This window comes from Miniopterus natalensis, chromosome 12 (genome assembly GCF_054644295.1).
Source record: "Miniopterus natalensis isolate mMinNat1 chromosome 12, mMinNat1.hap1, whole genome shotgun sequence".
Classification (NCBI taxonomy): Eukaryota; Metazoa; Chordata; class Mammalia; order Chiroptera; family Miniopteridae; genus Miniopterus; species Miniopterus natalensis.
The window spans coordinates 21,026,394-21,033,814 of NC_142092.1; the positions used below are offsets into that span (position 1 = coordinate 21,026,394).

A 7,421-nucleotide genomic window follows, 5' to 3' on the forward strand; every position below is an offset into this window, starting at 1 on the left:
CACCAGCTGATGGACATCTGGATTGCTTCCACTTTGGGGTGCATTCTGCATAATGTTTCTATGAATATTTGCATACAAATCTGTGTGTATATATGTTTTCATTTCTTTTTTTTGTTTCAAATACAAAAATACAGGTTTATTACATAATATATGGTAGTAAAATTTGTCAAGGTATATTACACAATTCAAAAGCACTTTAGATAAAGCATCAGTCTAATATATTATAGGTTAACAGAGTGTAATAAAATGACATGTTCTTCACATCACGCAATATAATACTTTACAGCAATATTGACAACTATTCACATTAGGTATTACTGGAGTATCTAAAGAGCATAGAAATGGTTATTTAAGAACCTCAACACCTATTTTCTTCTATGCTTCAAACTGGGTGGGTGATTTTCTACTCATCAATATGGGGGAGAAAGGGCTAGAACTATTATTTTGTTAAGCAGAGAAGAAAGTTCTTCCAGAAAGGCACTGCAAGCTGGAGAGCTTCATGCACAACTTGCAGTTCAGACAGCACTATTACCCTAAGGGTAAGGGAAATCCCGGTTGCCTGTATGTACAACAAAAGATGCATATGGACACTCAGGAGTCTAACTATAGGAGTGGTTGGCTACAAGTTAACGTCCTTCACATCTGTGACTTAGATGGCCAGTGCCATGAAGGAGTTCTTTGGACCCAGAGTTCTAAAAGCTAATTATATAGTGCTTAGGGCAAAGAGGGCCAGGTACCCTAGAGTAGATAGCACCAATAGCTAATACTGAAAAAACTTCTTATATCTTACAGAAAACATCGCTTTTTTCCCTAGAACTGAAAAAATGCAACATTTAGGACAACAGGGAAAGAACATTTGACACAAAAGTTTCCTGGTGGCTCAGAAAACTAATTTGGAATAAGCTAGTTTGTGGGGAAAGGTCCATCTGATAGTGGACTTAAGAGACCCGATGGGTTCTAACCAACTTCTTGTAAGTTAAAATGAAGGAAGATGCATATCCACTCCTGACTGTATCCCTTCATACCAGTTGCCAGGAGACGTACCAGTGTAACCTTTAAGGTGAGAGAGAAGAAATGTCCACGGACATGAAATAAACTTAAACTATCTGTAAACCACGAATCATTTGGAACAAATATATGCAAAACTTTCTGGAGGTGAGGAAATCCAAATCCAGTGATTGGAAAGAAGGCCTGACAGCCAAGATGCCTTCTGTCTCTGTTAGTATCCCTACAATCACAGGACAGGGCCAATCCCATGCTCTAATAAGGAACAGCCTCCCAAACACTTAGGTCTCAATAAAGAGAATCATTTTATTGTCCTAAGTATTAGCAATGATTATCTTTATGCTCCCCATCCCAGGTATTTTATACAAAAAATGTCATTAATTATTGTCTCGATGTCATTAGCAGCCCAGTTTCTGTTCTTCTAGACATCAGATTCTCGTGGTGGAACGTCTCTGGTTGGACGTGTGTTCCGAACATCACCAACTACTGCAGCCCTGAGTCTGGGCTGGGCACCTGATCCACAATCAAAGAGCTGAGTGAGGATGGCACAAGGCGGAGGGCCAGGAGAGCACTGCCCGCCAGTCTTTCCTCCCTCATGTGACAAAGCTTGAGGCTGTCTCCCACTAGGCTGAAGGGAGAGCTACCGTGTTTTTCTGAGTCTTGGCTGGGGTATGAGCTATACCACTGGGCTGTCTGCACAGCTCCAACTCCTTCCGTTGCCCTCAGGGGCACGTCTTTCTGTATCTCTTGCAGTGAGGTGGCTTCTGAAACCCCAGAAGCATGGGGAGGTGGCTCCATGCATTCTTTTAGAGAAGCTATTTTATTTTCCTCTGATCTGATCCCTTTGCTTTCTTTTTGAGGAACCAGCTTTTCAAACTGGCCAAACCATTTCTCAACCTTGTGCTGGGGGTGAAAAGTTACAGAATGCATTTGTGAATGACACTCTACAGTGTCATTTTTTTAATTTTTTTTTTTTTTTTTTGTATAAGCCAGGTAGCTGCTGGTCTGCCCAGAGGAGGTACCAGGCACTCCAGAAATGAGATTGAAACTGAAAAAGTCAGAAGGAAGTTCTCCCTGCTTGCTTGGAGCCTGAAAAGTGTAATCGAAGGGAGAGGAAGTTTCAGTGGGTGTAAACACAGAATGTTCAGCAATCTGAGAAAAAGCACCGTCTTGGGAGCTCACTGATGAGCCAGATGGGGAAGTGCCTGGGGAGGACACGCAAACATTTAATCTTGAGGGTAGAATCTTCTTAGTGTTTTGCTTTGCCCACCTTGAGCCCCAGGACTAAACTCTGATTAATACGCTTTTGCCATTCCATTTGCAAAGACTTGTGTTGTTCTAGATGGTCCTCCCCTCCATGCAAGCGACCAGCTCCATAGTCAGTTTTGTTTTGTTTCTTTGAAAATATCCTCCTGAGATAGCTGAGTCTGCAGGCTGGTCATCAGCGTTGGGCTCTGGGCAGGGCTGCTGCCTCTTTGAACTCTCAAGGGCATCAGTTGTGTGTGGAAGAGCGTGTCCTGATGTGTCTGAATCAAAGGGCTGGTTCCTGGATGATCATGTGAGGACATGTGACTGCAGGATGGCCCAGAAATGGCCACTGGCTTGGATTTAGGGAGAAGCTTCACAGTTTCCTTCATTACCAAACAAGCTTTTCTTCTTAGCATTTCTATTAGAGGCCACCACGATCGATGACAGAAACCCACATGTGTCCACACTAGCAGAAGGCCTCTCCCGGGTAACGGGCCATTTTTTGTAGGGCTCTATCAAGGGTAAGAGATGGAGCACTCCTCCTTTCTGCTGGTGCTTTCATTTTCTTCATCATGGGTGGCTGAGCCCCACAGGACACCACCAGCCCTGATAACTTCCAGCAGACCCAGGGGCCCAGCACCTGCAGGGCTGAGGAAACGCAATGTCCAGATCTTGCCTCCCCCGGCTGGGGAGCAGGGCTGCCTGCGGCTGAGGTCAGGGGGGCGCAGCTCCACTGGGTGTTCCTCCTGCAGCCTCGTGGCCAGCTCAGTGTCCTCACCTCTTGGTGCCCGATGTCCCTGGTACAGACACACCTGTCAGGAAGGAGGAGCTCCCAGGCCGTCCCCTTAGAGTCTCCTGCTTTGCTGGCAGATGTTCCTGATCTCTCAGCTGCAGCAGTTTCCATAAGTTAGCAGTGTCCCAGTCATTCATTTCATGTGGCCGGCTGGTCAATAAAAGGCAGAGGAGCAGACCCCCAGGGCAACACTCAGTAAAGCAGGAAGGCAGGGATCTGCCATAAGCCAACCACCCTTCGATCTGTTTTCATTTCTTAAGGGTAGAAACCTAGAAGTGGAATCGCTTACCGTAGGAAATGGGTCTTGTGGTAAGTGCATATTTTAGTTTTAAAGAAATGTCCAAAATATTTTCCAAAGTGGCTTACCAGAAAATCTTAAGACTGTATCTTGGCATTGATGGGGAGCCATTACCAGGTTTAAGATGGGGAATATCATAGCTAAATTAAGTCTTAAATCATCTGATTACACATTGAAGACTGACTTAAAAAAACCAAGATTACAGACAAAGATACCAGTTAGAATATTACTGCAGTCTTCCAGGTGGAAGATGAAGGCTTGAACCATGAACTCTGAAAGGAAGGATGGACTCAGTAAATAACCAGGACATAAAATAAACATGACCTGAGACTGATTTGATATATAGGAGTGAAGCAGAGAATTCTATGACTTCTAGGCTTCAGGCTTTAGCCGACTGATGAATACTAATGACGAGAACTCATGTGTAGAGCTACTACTGGGTTTGAAGTTCAAGTAAATATGTCTCACAGGGACATGAATGTATATATGAGTCTGAACCTCTAGGGAGAAGTCACGGCAAGAGAGAGGCATGTGGAGTCAGCACTACGTATTTGATTTGTAAAACTGGAAAACCACAAATAAAGTCTAGGCAGAAGTAAAAGGCCAACAAAAAAAAGACCATGAAAAAAAACACAGAAAGTAGAGGGCGAATTGAGAAAGAGATGGATGGAAGGAACCAAGGAAGCCGTTTCTCAAGTGAGTGCAAGCAAGTCCAGAGGCGGCGGCGGTGGGTGGGGACCAGAGCAATCATTCCAGGAGTCCGGCTGCTCTGGGACCAAGCACACTGCTGTGCATGTGACGCTGCTCAGTTAGATGGGCTCAAAGGCAAAGGATACTAAGAATCCGACAACAGAAACTACATCTTCAGACTATTTTTGTGCATAATATTTCCTCCAGTTCACTTTCTGCAATAGAAATACCATTTGGGAGTGAATGAAATACCCATAACAAGCAGAGTAACTGAGAGTTGTTAGGTCCCAGCCGCAGGGCAGGCAGCTCAGAATACGCTCCATTTTCATCATTAATGCTTGGACGGCCTCCCTCCCTCCCCCCAAGGTAGGTACTTCAGCTTCCAGAAAGCAAACACCTGGGACAAACTGCAAGCCAGTGCGTATCTGAAGACATTGAGAGACTTTCTACAAGTATTTCACACATCAACAGATTCAGCTCTCCACATAGCATTTTATGTCACCAGATGTGGCCGCCAAGCTTAATCCTGAGGAGCATGATCTTCTCTTCCTAAACCAAAGTCAAAATTTTACCTTAAATAATAATAAGGAAGAAATATGAAGAGACTTCAGAGATAGTCACGAAAAGTAGATGGTCAACCGGTTAGCATTCAATGAAAAAATCCAAGACCCATCTAATACAAAAAAAACCCCATTGACCCACTGACAAAGGAATTAAATTAAGAACAAAGAATAACCTAATAAAACTCAGAAAGCTGGATATCCTTGTCTGAGATATCAAGTTTCATAACTCATATCTGCAGAAATTCCCTCATCCGAACCAAAAATTTTAAAAGCACCTTAGTGACAGCACATTGTGTATATATATATATATATATATATATATATATATATATATATATATATATTCCATTTCTAATCCTCAGCAGAATTTCCTGAATTCTAAGCAGCCCATCACCGCAAAGAAGGCCGTGCACTGACAGATGCTCCACTCTGTCAAGTGCACCTTCGGCTTCCACCCCGAGCTGTGAGGCCCGCGGCCTGCACTGCGCCCCTCCTCCCTAGAGACTCATACCTCGAAGGCTCATGCTGAAGCCAGAGAAAGAAAGAACTCCCTCACCCAACATACAAGCTCCTCATTTGGCTTTTTACCCACAGTCTCTGGTATTAAACCACTAGGACCTCTCTGCCCCTGCAGGATATTTGTAACAGGAAAGGCTGCTGCAGCAGCTAAGGCATATATTCGAGTAGTGTCGCTGCATCCCACACCACCGAAGAGCCAACGCCTCCTTCGCTCCCAGATGCTGTCAGGGTGTGGGAAGAGGCCGCTGCCTTTATCATCCCATTTCCTGCTGCCTCGATCGGCTATGTAATAATAGTTCTATTTCCCACCCCCATACAAATATGCGCAACATCTGACGAACAACAGAGTTTTGGCTTTTCTATAGGCTTAGAGAATTAAACGCTAAGGCTTGTGCATTAAACTGGGGACAGGCTCTCAAGATGATTCTCGTATTCCAAACTGGAGCTAATGGCTTCCCTTGCTTTCAAGTTTCTGCCCGGTGCTTTTCAACCATGTGGGAGACTTGCGCTTGACTGAGTTGACGACTTGCAAAACTCTTAACAAAATTATGCCAAAATATAAAATACGGAACGGACACAGGAAAGATAGTCTCTTTTTAATTCTGCACAGGTTTACTAGTATACTAATGTCAGCAGCTGCTCATGAGTCGTAGGTGGTGAATACAGGGACTCTTAGAGGCTGTCCTCTTGTGTGTTCAAGTTGGACAAGAGAGGAAGGGATGAAGGAATACTTAGAAGAGAGAGACTTTCAAGAAGAGGGGGGTACCTTGTATTATGACTGGGGAAAAGTGAAGCCAAATATGTACTAAGAAGGGGGCCCAGTGACAACTGTTTTGAAGTCACTTGCTCTCAAGCTCTGGGATGTAGAGAGGAATGAATGAACAATTTTAACAACTTTATTGAGATATAATTAACATGCCACAATGTTCACTCATTTAAATTATAGAATTCAATGATTTTTAGTATATTTACAGAGTTGTGTGATCATAACCATAATGTCATTTTTGAACAGGTTCCTCATTACCAAAAAAACTGTGCACATTACCAGTCCCTTCCTCCAACTCCATCCAATGCTCCACCCCCTGACAACCACTAATCTCCTTTCTGTCTCTCTGGATTTATCTATTTTGAACAGTAAGTATAAACAAAATCCTATAATTACGTAGTCTTTTGCTTCTCACTTCTTTCACTTAGCAAATATTTTCAAGGTTCATCTATGTTTAGCACGTGTCAGTACTTCATTTTTTTTTTTTTTTTAATATATCTTTATTGATTTCAGAGAGAAGAGGGGAGAGGGAGAGAGCTGAAACAACAATGATGAGAGAGTCCTGCACGCCCCTGACTAGGAATGGAACCCGCAACCCGGGCCTGTGCCCTGACTTAGACTCAAACCCTGATCTCCCGGATCCTAGGTCGATGCTCAGCTGCTGAGCCAGGCCGGGCGGGCAGTGCTTCATTCCTTTTTACAGTTGAATGACATTCCGTTGTATGGACAGAGCGGGCCTTGTTTATCCATTCTTAAGTTGATGGGTATTTTGTGCTATTTTCTAGGCTGGGTCACCTTGGACACATCATTTTACCTCTCTTAAATTTGCTACCTTAAGAGGTTGCAGATTAAAAGCTACCTCAGGGAAGGTGTGAAGGGTGTGTGAGATAACTGAGTGAGGGCTCTGTCAGCTGTACAGCACCCCACCCGCGCAAAGCTGCACTCGTTACTCCACAGGCCCCACCACCCCACCCTGCTGCTGAAGAGCAACAAGGCCACAGGGAAATTCCTGGACACGGCGACTACAAGGTGGGGGCTTCCAAATGTTTCTATCAGGACTAACCTGTGGTAGAAGGAAGAAACATACTTTCTAAAACCCAGGCTGACTAAAGATTTGAGGTCCATTAACATATATGATATCATTCTAGATAAGGGTCTTTAAGAGGAAAAAATTTACCTGTGGGTACCCGTGACTTGTTAAAGATGAATTCAAAATTTACATTTCAAAAAGCAATACTATACTGAGAAAGCATTTTTCAGAAGTGACCTCGTAAGTTTTCTTATCAAATCAACTCATGTTATCAAAATTCTGTGGTGTATTAGTTCACTGAGTTAGCAAAAGGTAAGCAAGAAAATGTGTAAAGAAAGAGAAAACATTCATGAGCCTACGCAGTGTAGATTTTTGTTGTTTTTTGGGGTTGTGTTAATTTTTGCAAAATGAGGGATTCCAATTAAGAATTTGGGTGGAGATTTGAGAAAGGAAATCTGGTCACCCATCAGAAGAGAATTACTACAAAAGTAAATCTGCATTTTTGATGA

The 7,421-nt window shown here is 43.4% G+C and overlaps 1 pseudogene; it reads right to left on the reverse strand.

Moving 5' to 3' along the window:
* Positions 1-1,426: 1,426 nt before the first annotated feature.
* On the reverse strand, positions 1,427-5,121 carry LOC107538376 (rho GTPase-activating protein 20 pseudogene; annotated as a pseudogene).
* Between the last annotated feature and the right edge of the window lie 2,300 nt (positions 5,122-7,421).